The sequence below is a fragment of the Phodopus roborovskii genome, unplaced genomic scaffold (genome assembly GCF_943737965.1).
Source record: "Phodopus roborovskii unplaced genomic scaffold, PHOROB, whole genome shotgun sequence".
NCBI classification, from domain to species: domain Eukaryota; kingdom Metazoa; phylum Chordata; class Mammalia; order Rodentia; family Cricetidae; genus Phodopus; species Phodopus roborovskii.
Window position 1 is genome coordinate 149,089 of NW_026126056.1, and position 12,646 is coordinate 161,734.

Genomic DNA, 12,646 nt, shown 5'->3' on the forward strand with positions numbered 1-12,646 from the left:
TAACTGTATTTTCTTTTGGCTTATAATTCCATCTTGTTGTTTTCCTTATCAGCTTAAGATGACCATCCAGTTAGTTAACTGAATAGGCATAGTCACTAGAGAGACATTATGAAAATCTGCTAACAAGCTTTGAGTCCTGAAAGTTGTATTGTAGAATCTCCATTACTGACTTTTTCACAAAGGAATGTTCACAGTAATATAACATGTGTTGTATCCATTTACATTCAGTAAAAGACTAAGCTCTCATACAAAACAAGACCTAAGTCTTCTGTTTTCTATCTTTTACCACATAACCTGCATAAAATACAGTGATTAATAATTTTCTTGTAGAATTTTTAAGTTCATTAAGATTCAGTAAACTGGGGGCTGGAGAGATGACTCAGAGGTTAAAAGCACTGCCTGCTCTTCCACAAGTTCTGAGTTCAGTTCCCAACAGCCACCAAAACAATCTACAATGAGATCTGATGCCCTCTTCTGGTGTGCAGATATACAATGCCAGTAGAACACTGTATACATAATTAATAAATAAATCTTAAAAAAATAAATCTTAAAAAAAATATCCACTACCAGAGATGTCATAGACTGTCCAGTCTTCTCAACTAACACTACATTCAGGGAATCTGGGTTGGTCCTATGCTGGCTTCCCAGCTATCATACTGCAACCATGAGCTCCCCATTGTTCAGGTCAGCAGTTTCTGTGGGGTTTTCCAGCTTGGTCTTCAGCCTAGACACATGGGGTGGTCCTGAGCCCTGATCCAAATGATATGACAGACTTTGAAGACTACCCATGGAAGGCCTCACCCTCACTGGGGAGCAGAAAGGGGATGGGATGGCAGTTGGTGGGGTGGAACAGGGGAGGACAGGAGGGTGTGGGAACTGGGATTGACATGTAAAACAAGCTTGTTTCAAATTTAAATAAAAATTTTAAAATTTGTATTTATTAAAAAAAAAAAAAAAAAAAGGACTTGGCCGTCGCCGTCGCCGCCACCTTCGCCCTGCCGCCGTTATCACCCCTAAGGAAGCCATTATCGCCATGCTGCCCACCCCAGGCCTTCCCATCCGTGTTCAGATTTTTAAATAATACAATGTCTAATGGTTATGAAGACCACATGGCCGAAGACTGCAGGGATGACTTTGGGAGAGCAAATTGAATTGTCAACTACCTCCCTCAGAATATGACCCAGGAGGAACTACCAAGTCTGTTCAGCAGCATTGGCAAGGTTGAATCTGCAAAACGTATTCGGGATAAAGTAGCAGGACACAGCTTGGGTTACAGCTTTGTGAACTATGTGATTGCAAAGGATGCAGAGAGAGCAATCAGGTGGCTGAATGGCTTGAGACTGCAGTCCAAAACCACTAAAGTGTCGTATGCACTCCCAAGCTCAGAGGTCATCAAAGATGCCAACTTGTACATCAGCCGGCTCCCAAGGACCATGACTCAGAAGGATGTGGAGGACATGTTATGTTCCCTCGGTTTGCGTCAATCAGCAACTCCAGGGTCCCTGTGGTTTGTTCAGAGGGAGGTTGCATGTTGACAAATGGTCTGAAGCAGAAGAGGAAATTGCCAGTTTCAATGGTCATAAACCCCCACGTTCCTTGGAGCCCATCACAGTGAAATTTTGCACCCAATCCCAACCAGAACAAAAACATGACTCTCCTCTTGGGGCTGTACCACTCGCCTGCTAGGCAGTTTGGAGGCCCTGTGCACCACCAGGTGCAGAGATTCAGGTTCTCCCCTATGGTTATAGATCACAACAGTGGGATTTCTAGTGTCAATGTCCCCGGCAATGCTTCCTCGGGCTGGTGCATCTTCATCTACAACCTTGGGCAAGACGCTGATGAAAGGATCCTCTGGCAGATGTTTGGCCCCTTTGGTGCAGTCACCAATGTGAAAGTGATTCGTGATTTCAACACCAACAAGTGCAAAGGGTTGGTGTTGAAACCATGACAAACTATGAAGAAGCTGCAATGGCCATAGCAAGTTTGAACGGCTACCGCCTGGGGAAGAAAATTTTACAGGTTTCCTTCAAAACCGAGAAGTCTCACAAATAACTCGCTCATGCTTTTCTTTTTCTTTTTCTTCTCCTTCTCCTCCTTCTTCTTCCTCATCTTCTTCTTCATCTTCTTCCTCCTCCTTCTCCTCCTCCTTCTCTCTCTCTCTCTCTCTCTCTCTCTCTCTCTCTCTCTCTCTCTCTCTCTCTCTCTCTCTCCCCCCATGGAATAGATAATTAAGAGTAAAGAAGTTGAAACATTTTTGTTAGTGTACAACTCATTTTGTGCCAATTTTCACAAGTGTTTGTCTTAGTCTAAATGAGAAGTGCAAAAGGTTTTTTATACTCTGGGATGCTACCAACATGTTCAAATTCTTGAAATCCCACAAATGTTAGACCAATTTTAAATTTATTTCTTTTAAAGTATATATTAAACTGAAACCTAAGTAGACTGCATTGACTAAACAGTCCCTCTGGATGGTGGTGGAACTGAAGCATGCTTTAACTTCTAAGACTGTCTAATACCTATTTCATTGGATGTATTCACAGACCAAATTTAAAACTAAACAAAAATCTCTTTTTTCTTCTTTGTTTTAGTTTTTAACCTAAAGATGTTAGACAGATGGAGAATGTGTTGTCTCAACTGTTTCACCATTTTAAGCAAGTTCTGCTTTAGTTGACAGGAAATCTGCCCTCTCTAGCAGGTCCCATGGTGGTTTGTGGCATCAGTGCTCCTGCGCCAGCCAGACCACAATGCTCGTTGTGTGGCTGCGGCCACCCAGTGCCATGTAGGTAAATAACTGATGAGCTGTGGCACCATGTCATGATCAACCAGTTCCTGCTGGCTACAGGCTACCCAGATGGCCAGGCACAGAAGTTACTGCAGGCATTACACTAGCAGTTCGAGACAGCCCTGAGCACATTCTTCCAAGAAAGCAACATTCCCTCAGATGATGTATACATCCAGCAACCCCCTGCCACACCACCCAATTTCCCTGATGTATTAGTCGTGTTCTCCAGGCTTTGAGCCTCTGAGGGCCTGCAGAACAGCAACAGACCTATGACAGCTGTGGCCTTCTCCCCCTCTGCAAACTTCAGCCCCATCTGGGCTGCATCCCCACCCAACCACCTGATGTCCTGGATCCCACACTATTGCGCCAACTCCTTCCATCATCTCCACTGCCCATAGCCCACATGGCCCCCTGGAACATAACAGTGGGGGAGGCCCAGCAGAAAGCCATGGCAGCAATGGATAGCCAGAGATAAGACTGGATGGCACTAGGTTGGAGTGGAGGCAGTCTAGGGTTGTGGGGACACAAAGTAGGGCTGGAGAGGGGGGAAACTCAAGATCACACTGGAAGATTTTATAAGAGAATTTTTGTGGGTGGGGGACAGTAAACGTCCTGATCTGCTTGGGTTCTTAAGGAGTTTCTCTTTGGGAAAGTTTTTCCTCTTTAATATATAACTACAATATATATGGATATAAATTTAATGTGTGTGAAAGTGAGCCTGCACATCAGGCGGGTGTTGAGATCAGAAGAGAATGTTCTCAAAAATCCCTTTCCTTGTCAGCACTGCTTCCTCTGCCCAGTTTGGGGGAACAAATGGGTCCTCATAGTCAGATGGAGTGAGCTTGCAGCCATGTGGCTGTCCTGCTTCCTTTAAAAACCGCATCAGCCATTAGGAAATGCTCCTTCAAGGGAGGTCCCAGAAGCGTCCTGTTGGGACCATGTCCTTTCATACCCTATCACTAGTAGATAGAGTTTTCATCTCTGCTGGCGGTAGCCTCTCAGTAGCCCCAAAACGTGTCACCCTGTACCCAGCTGGGTGTGCAAAGCTCATAGGACTGAAGAGTTGGCTGGACTTTGAGTGGATACTTGGCTGTCCCATTTTAGCAGCCCCACAGGTCCCCAGCCTCTCTGTGTCCAGCATCAGAGGAGGACAACTCAGGAGAGCCTGCCTTTTGACTGGGTTCCTAAATTAAAATTTCATCTCATCAGATTGAAATTTTAATTTAAAAACTTTAAAAGACGTTTCTAACTTAAAAAGAAAAGAAAGAGTCCTGGTAAAGTGATTGCTGGAAGCCCCAAGTTTAACCCCCAACTGTATATAAACTGGTACAGCACAGAGGTCTACATCCCGGGACTAGGGACTTAGAAGGAGAAAGGGAAGTTTGAGAACAGTTCAAGGACAGCTTGGAATATCAGGAAAAACTGTCTCAAAAAAGAGGAAAGAAATGTTATTCTGTTGTTTATTTCTTCAAAACAAAACTGACTTCTAAATGTGATATATATGTATATATACATATATAGTGAGATATTTAAGATAGGCCATTCTTCACTCATCAATCTTCACTCTACCAATCAGAACCTGAATGTCCATATCTAATAGTGACTGATGAGACCCTTAGGGTCACGCAGCTCCTCTTCATTCCACCTTTACTATGCTTGAAATAGAAATCTCTGGCAAGACTGGAAACTGTGCATCTCACGTTCAGCTTTTCCTCACCGCTTTCTAAATCCCTGGAAAACTGCTGCCAAATGATGTGTTGCTTCTTGTCTGTAGCTCTACAGTGCTCTATTTTCTTTGTAGTCATAGCTTCTATGAGCCCTATCTTTTTTCCATTCTGCTACGGGCCACCCAACATTATCTGTTTAATGCAATGAACTATTTCTAAACTGAGAGAAAATAACGAGTTCAAAAGGCTGCAGGTAGGCACTTTAAAATCTTGGAAAATATAAATTCAAGAAGAAATTCTCAATTAAGCTCAATTATCAAATCCTCCTGATTAAGTGAAGTTCCACATTCACTCTATTAGTTACTTGGACTGACTCCCAACATAAATTGAACATGACTGACAGTCTAGAGGGCATATCTGGAAAGCTCTGCCTTTCTTGTTATAGATTACTTGAGTTATAGATGTACAAAGAATCTAATGCAGTGAATAGCAAATATACTTTATCCTATTTTTTATTGTAACTTTAAGTAAATATTGTGTGTTTGAAATAATTGTTAATAAAAGTGTTATTTCTATTAACATTAAATATTTTGAAAATAAGCAAGATGAATTGCTAAAATATAAAGGGATGTTAAAGTATGTAAGAATTGTGAAAATTCAAAAAGCCTTTAATTTAGAGAGATGTAAGTCACCCAGTTAATGTCTTCTTTACTTAATATTGGCCAGTCTTTAATACTTGTGCCAAATCTTCAAACCTAAGTAAAGATAATTTTTAATGTAAAAACACTATAAAAATATAGATATTCTATACCTAATTACTCTCCAGATAATTGTAATTTATCACTCCTTTTACATGCATGAAATACCAAATATTGTAAATTAAGCATGGCAAATATGATTTTTTTTTATCAGACAGGATTTCTCTACATAGCCTTTGCTGTTCTGGAACTCACTCTGTAAACCAGGCTGGCCCTGAACTCAACAGAGATCTGCCTGCCTCTGCCTCTTGAATTCTGGGATTAAACATGTGTGCCACCACTGCCTGGCACAAATGTGGATTTTTACCAGGAAAAAAAAGTGAGAGAGAAATTCAGACAGTACACCTGAGGCAGGAAAACTTTGCTAACTTTACTAGACAATGATTTGGGGCCAAATGAAGACATGGCATACTTTAGAAGGATTTAACTATTGCTATAGATCAGTGATTGCTGTGTGTTTTCCATTCTCCTCTGTTGCAAGTAAATGCTTTGATAGCATCCATCTTGTCCCCGAGTTATTTATGCAAATCCTACAGATATCTTACTCTATAGAGAAGAATATAAATCAGTTAGTGACCATAGTGTTCATTTGGATGCAGTGACATAAGTGAATCTAAGTTGTTTTGCCTAAGTAGAGAGTGAATGTGTTTCTTATGTGGAGAAAAGAACAAAACAAACATTTAGTGGCAAGAAGTACAAACTCTAAAATAGAGTTGGATTATTGCTCACATACTAAAGTCTTAGGCAAATAAGTTTGATATATGGATCATACCTTACTGGTTTGTAGTTGGGGTCGACACAAAATGAAGTTCTACACATGGAGATGTGAACACAAGTGATATGTCTTTTCACTTTGATACATAAAATGGTGTATGGCATATGGCATATCCAATCCTTTTTTAAGATTTAATTTTATTTATTTTTATATATTGTGTGTGCCATCTGTGAGCAAGCTCCCTCAGAGGCCAGAAGAGGACATTAGATTCACTGTATCTGGAGTTACTGGAAGCTGTGAAAATGTCTGACTTGGGTTCTTGGAAATGAGGTTGGGTCCTCTAGAAGAGAAGCAAGTCCTTTAACCATCTTTCCAGATTAAGTTTGTTCAATTCTTGATGCAGATAAGCACAATTGTCTTGGTAGTCACTTGCAGAAGATAGGATTTATAATCAGACCTAGATACAGCTACTTCCAACACAAGAATTCTCAGCACTTTGCCTTCATGTATGACAGAAAGGACTCTAACTCAACAATTTCAGCTATGCAAGAAATGTTCACAAAATAAAACCTGAATCCAAATTCAAACTCCATTTGATCAAGCTAGTGGAAATATAATATCAGCTTTTATTAAAGCTTGATAGTTTTTTTAATGAATTTAGCAGATTCCCTGTCATTTGTGACACATAAAGTGAATGTGGCATCTCTTGCCCATTTGATCCAGAAAGTGGGAGACACTCAAAAACCATTTTCTTGAGTATTATTACCTCCCTGGAAGGGAGTCACTGACTTGGTCCTTGCTTACAATAGGATCCTTAACTTCTTGATTTCTAAACAACCTTAGCACCAAATTATTTGGTCTTTTGAGATACTTGCTCTATAATTACAGTGGCAGTTTATGAGACAGTAAAAACAGATTTACACATAGAAAGATAAATGATCTTATAACTCAGTATGGCACTTTTCTCAGTGAGTCCCTAGATCAAATCTCTGTCTGGAAATGTTCCTAGTACTCAGAAGAATATATACTACTGTTTTATTTATTAATAATTTTTATAGCATCCTGAAATGATGCATGTTGAGGGAGAGTATCCAGGATTTTACATGTCTAAATTCTCAGGATAGATATTATATTTACCTACCTCATATGATGATGATATAATTAAACAATTACATGCATAGTTTATTCAAGGAACCTGTTATTCTGTATTAGCATTTTTATTTAACAACTATAGGTTGTGGAAACTAAAAAAAATCTACCAAATAGACAGTAAATTAGAATATCCACTTGGTTAGTATTAGACCTAGTAAAAATGGTTTAATTGATGAAGTACATCTTTAAAAATCTGTAGTATATAGGAGGAAAGGATAAAATAACAAAATACCTGTAATGACTTTGAATATGACTTAACTTTGAAATTCTAAATGCAATATTTGTAAATTTGAAATTTCAATCACTAAGAGAAAGGAGGACTTTCTCAAGTATGCAGAAGATATCTCTAATTCTTATACAATGAATAACAGTATTTTAGGCTTCTAAAACTTGTAGGAAGAAATGTTCCAATTTTTTCAGTCATCATGCATTCATGATTATCCAATACAAGTTGCCTTCAAAATGCTGCCCAAATTTGACTTCAGTGACATCAAATGAATATGTTTGAGCTACATCAGAAGTAGGTTTAGTATCAAATCTAATGTGGTCTCCATAGTCTGTCTGAAAAACAAGGTTTATGATGTAATGTAACCAATAATAGAAGGAATCTAAGCATTACAGCAAAATTGACAAGTGAGGATAAACAGATCCAAATTAAGGCAGTATCTTTGTTTCTGCCTTGATCATTAAGACCCTCAAAGAATCTCCGTGAGAGAGAAAGAAAGTGGGGTAAACAACACTTTAAACTATAGAAAAACCATAGTTGATAACATTACTAAAATTACCAAATAGATGCACCATCAGTCTTGTGCCAGAGAACTTTCTGAAAATATTAAAGTTTTGGCACAGTCCAGAGTGTAGGTTTCAAGGACAATGGTGTCACAGATGAAAACAACAGTATTGCATTGTGATGCATGGATAGTCATGAAATAAAAAAGAAAAAATGTACATGATTGTTAAAGCCTAGTACTTGGGAGTTGGAGGTAGGAGGAGCAGTACTTTAAGACCAGTTTGGGCTGCAAACCACATGTGAGGCTGCTGGCCTGGCTAATTCAATAAAAGATCACTTGAAATTAAAATCCTGTTGCTAAAGACACATGCACTTCAGACAAAGGTCTAGGAATCTTCTGAGCAGGAGGTCCTGACCTGATACTTCCTCCCTAAGGAATAGTACCTTCTGCTATCATGAAAGGGAGGAAAACAACCAATAATCTTACTCAGTTATGATCATTATGTACCACAACAATGACAAACATGGCACAGGAATCTCTAAGGGTACATTAGTGACATTCACACCTTGTCAGTAATCAAAAGCTCCTAATTAGACTTAAGGCCTGACCAACAAGGGGGAAAACATTCCTGGTACTGGAAATCTAGCCAACAACTACTCCAGGTTACTGAAGCCATGGTTCTTGGAGGAGAAACTATCACCACCATTTTACTAAACCAGCATAGCCCTAAATGCATTCTAAATATTTGTCCTTATACTAAGAAATATATGTAAGAAACAGAAAGATCAGGTGGAAGTATGACTCAACAAAGTGCCACCTGGCACCTATGGTGTTGGGCAGTCAGACACCATTATAGTGAATGAGTATAAGGTGGAGTGATGGAAGAGAGATAGTGGTGGAGATGTTCATGGGCTGGAAAGAGAGGCAGGTCTGATGGTAAGAAATATGCTAAGGTGACTGGCCTCCTTGCTACTTGAATCCAAGGTGATGGCCAGGCTTGGGCTATTGCCAACAGCCAATGTTGGTCGGAGACACTGAGCAGATAAGGAGGCATGAGTTAATGTCCATGGGTCCTGTTACCACTGAGGGTGGTACAGAGGCCTGTGGTCTAGGCCACCACCTGTGGTCAGGTATGTGTCTAAGGGCCATTCTGCCACAGGGGCCATGCCAATCCAAATAGCCTGCTCTGCCACCTAGGGTCATGGTGTCATCTGAGTTGCTGCTGATAACTATGTCTGAGCACATGGACCTACCATAGCCAGGGACTGTGTTGATGTCTGGTGGCCCATGGTGCCATCAAAGGCCATATGAATTCTTAGAGTCTAGGGCACAACTTGTGACCATGTTGATGCCAGAGGGCTTTACTACCACCAGGGTCATGCTGAGTTGAGTGGGTGTTGTCCAGGCCAGGACTACTTCTGAGAGCCATACCTGGGTCTATTACCCCATGGCAGCAAGGGCCTGAGTTGATGCCCATAACTCCTGAGACCACTGAAGTCCATGCCAATTCCAGGGCTCTGGACAGCTACCCGAGGTCATGATGGTGTCCATGCTGAACCAGGTGACCTACACTGCTGCCTGGGGCCATAGTGAAATCTGAGTACTGACTGTGGCCTAGGACCATGTCCAGGTCCATGGTCCCACAACATCTAGGGACTATATTGATGTTCATGACCCATGTTGCTACCAAAGGCCATACCCCTTACCTTGCACACACACACACTAGAGCTGACCCAGTCATCAGGAACAGAGGTGAGCCAGCCCTGAGGGCATGAGAGCAGGAGAGCTGATCACACCTCACTCACATGCTCCTTACAGCAGTCAGGAGAGATAGGGTCCTGCACTTGCCTGGGCAAGATAGAGGAGGTGGCCTTGGTGGTGAGTGTGGGAGAGCAGGACCCGAGGGCCTGAGAGCAAGAGAACTGACCCTACTCCTTGCTGCAGGCTGCATGAGGTGGGCTGGCCAAGGCAGTGCAGGAGAGTTCACCTGGGTGTTGACAATGGGGGAAAGCTAGCAGGCTGACTAGCCCAGCTACCACACACAGTCTACCCCAATATCTACCTCACCTATGAACTTTTGAAACATTTGAAGGAGACAAACCTACAGATCCAAAGCTACAGGATCCACATGACACAGGACAGCAGGATATCCAAGAGGAGCCCCAGTGAGAGTCCATTATTATTAGTGTAGCAGATACCACAGAGGTCTTGAACCAGACCAGTGACTCACTGCAATTAACACTTGCAAGTGAAGTTGAAAGGACTAAAGGATTAACCAGTGTAACTCTAAGGGACACACTACAGTTTCCAAATGGGATTCTTCTCCTTTTTGTTTGCTTTGCTTTTGTTTGATTTGGTTTTTCTTTTAAATTTTGGGGGATGCCACATTGGTGGAGGGTGGATGCAGGAGGTGCACGTGTGGAAGATGAGTGGGACGGGGATGCATGATGTGAAATCCACAAATCATCAACAAAAGTAAAAGAAATAAAAAGAAAAAAAATTATATCATTCTAATTTTCATGAAGTTTCTATTTCTGTGCAAATAATGGATTGGTCTATTTGCATAGAACAGTTTGTCCTCTCCCATGGACTACATACATTGATTTGGTCCTCTTTATCATCTATCAAAACAGAAAACATATTCCCAAGAAAAGACTTCTAACCTTTGCAAGACTTGACTTGGAATGCCAGTGTTATTCTGGACAGAAATAGTCTTTAACTGGGTAGTTGTAATGTTGTATTCTGTGTTTTATGATTTGTCAGAGTATGATAATATTTGTTCTGTGACTTGGAACATGGCATCACGATATCATAATTCAGATGTGAATAGCACATTCCGTATTATAATAATAAAAAATTACAAGACTGAAAAAAAGGATAAGCACACATACGTCTTTAAATATTTCACTACAGTGAAAAATTCAGTATCTTGCCTTTTGTCAGATATAGTACATAATCATTATTGTTATCTATGCAGAAAATACCAAATGTCTTCTTCATATTCAAATGTAATTCAGGACCCCTTAACCGATCTCCCCTTGTCTTTTCCTCCCTTCTTAAAATAAGCTGTTTTGAAGGATAATGATGCACACTTATGAAAATACTCTAGTGATACTGCTTTTCCACTAATGACAAGCTTTTATTATTTTTGAGGCTCAGGTAAGGTGCTATGTGACAAAGCCCTAGAATAAAATATTATGCATCCTTCACCTTTTATGACAGGTATCAGACTGAAACTGGAGTTTTCAAAAATATTACCCTCTCTAATTCTGCTCTCCAGCCTTTGATTTATGGAGGCATGAAGAACAATTGGTTCAGAAAGATACAACATTCCCAAATTAAAAATCTTTTGTCCAAAAGATACATCTGTCTAAATAATGGATCTCAGTACAACCTCAGGAGCAAACAATGCATTATAGCTGGTTCCACTTCATTAGCCAGTTATTTTGTACCTTCCCAGACTTTTAGTGAAATTGCCCTGCTGTTAGCATGTTTCTGATTAATCTGGACTTCACTAATTACACTGCACTCACATGGAGTAGATGAAATTGCTTTTTGTATTCTTCTGCAATAGGTTTCAAATTGATTTCCAAGGACTCTCTTGTAAAGGCACTGCCATTGTTTCCCAGATATTGAGTCTTTCTAGTGGAAAGAAAACAAGGACCTATGCTTTAATTCTTGCTTATATAACCTTTCTTTGGGGCACTTCTTTTTACTCCAAAGTATCAGAAGTGTGCTTAAAAAAAAAGCCTTACTTTTAAAGTACGGGATCAAGTCTTTGTTATTTTCTTTTGTGTTGTTGTTCCAGTGACATGACTAGAGAAAACTCCATACAGATAGAGAGCTTTAATAGAATAAAACAAACATGAAAGGTCAAGCCCTATTCCTGTGGGCCTACAAATCTCTGATAACTATTTTTTTCAAGAAGCAATACTGCCACCTGGCTGTGTAACATAGAGAAAACGACCATTGCCTTCAATTTCTAACCAAATCCTTCTGATGGTCCACCTACCCCTTGATTTACACCTATCTACATAGAAGCTTAGAATTCTTGGAATTCCTTTTGGATCCTAGGGATACAAAATATTAGGGCCACAAAATGAGAATGAGATAATTGAAAAAGACCTCTACAGCTGTGCAGAGGACTGTTTGGCATTCATGAAGATGAATCCAAAATGGTATCGCAATGGTAAGTCTATATAATACAATGTGGATCTGATATTTCAATTCATTTCATTTGTAGTGGCCTAATAATTGCTAGCAGAATACAAATCTGCACTTGTGACTACAAGTCAAATTGTGTATAAACTTTGAAGAAAAGACAAATAGGGGAATATGACTGCACTGATAAGTTTTTGAGCTAGCAGAATTTGTCATATTCAGAAGAGCTGTTAGTTTCTACTGCCTGGATATGTTAAAACCTCCAAAATGCCATTCTCCATAAAAATATACCTGACATTTCCCCACTGGGAATTTTCCTAAGTATCTCTTCATAGTCTAAATTTTTATGCTAGATTTCTGCAGGGCTTTTTTGCAAGATTTTTATGGTTCCCAACAGAAAATCCTGTAGTGAAAACAATGGACATTTAAAAACATAGTCCCAGACCCTTTATGGTATTTGACTAAGGCCTACTGTAGAGAATTTTTAATGCATAGTCAATTTGGCAAAGCTGAATTACATTAATGTAGAATTTCAGTCCTTAAATCTTTCAGTCAACACTTTCAACACTGGCTACAAGAGTGATTTAATAAATCATTTCTATAATGCCAACTTAAACTATATGTTTTTTTTTCAACCCAGTATTTTGATTGCCATGCAGAAGAGACCTCAAAACTATTAA

General features: G+C 39.9%; 2 pseudogenes; both read left to right on the plus strand.

The window, feature by feature from the left end:
- Positions 1-1,057: 1,057 nt before the first annotated feature.
- LOC127218348 (ELAV-like protein 1) lies at positions 1,058-2,052 on the plus strand (annotated as a pseudogene).
- Positions 2,053-2,787: 735 nt separating this feature from the next.
- On the plus strand, positions 2,788-3,257 carry LOC127218346 (UBA-like domain-containing protein 2; annotated as a pseudogene).
- The last annotated feature ends 9,389 nt before the right edge of the window (positions 3,258-12,646 follow it).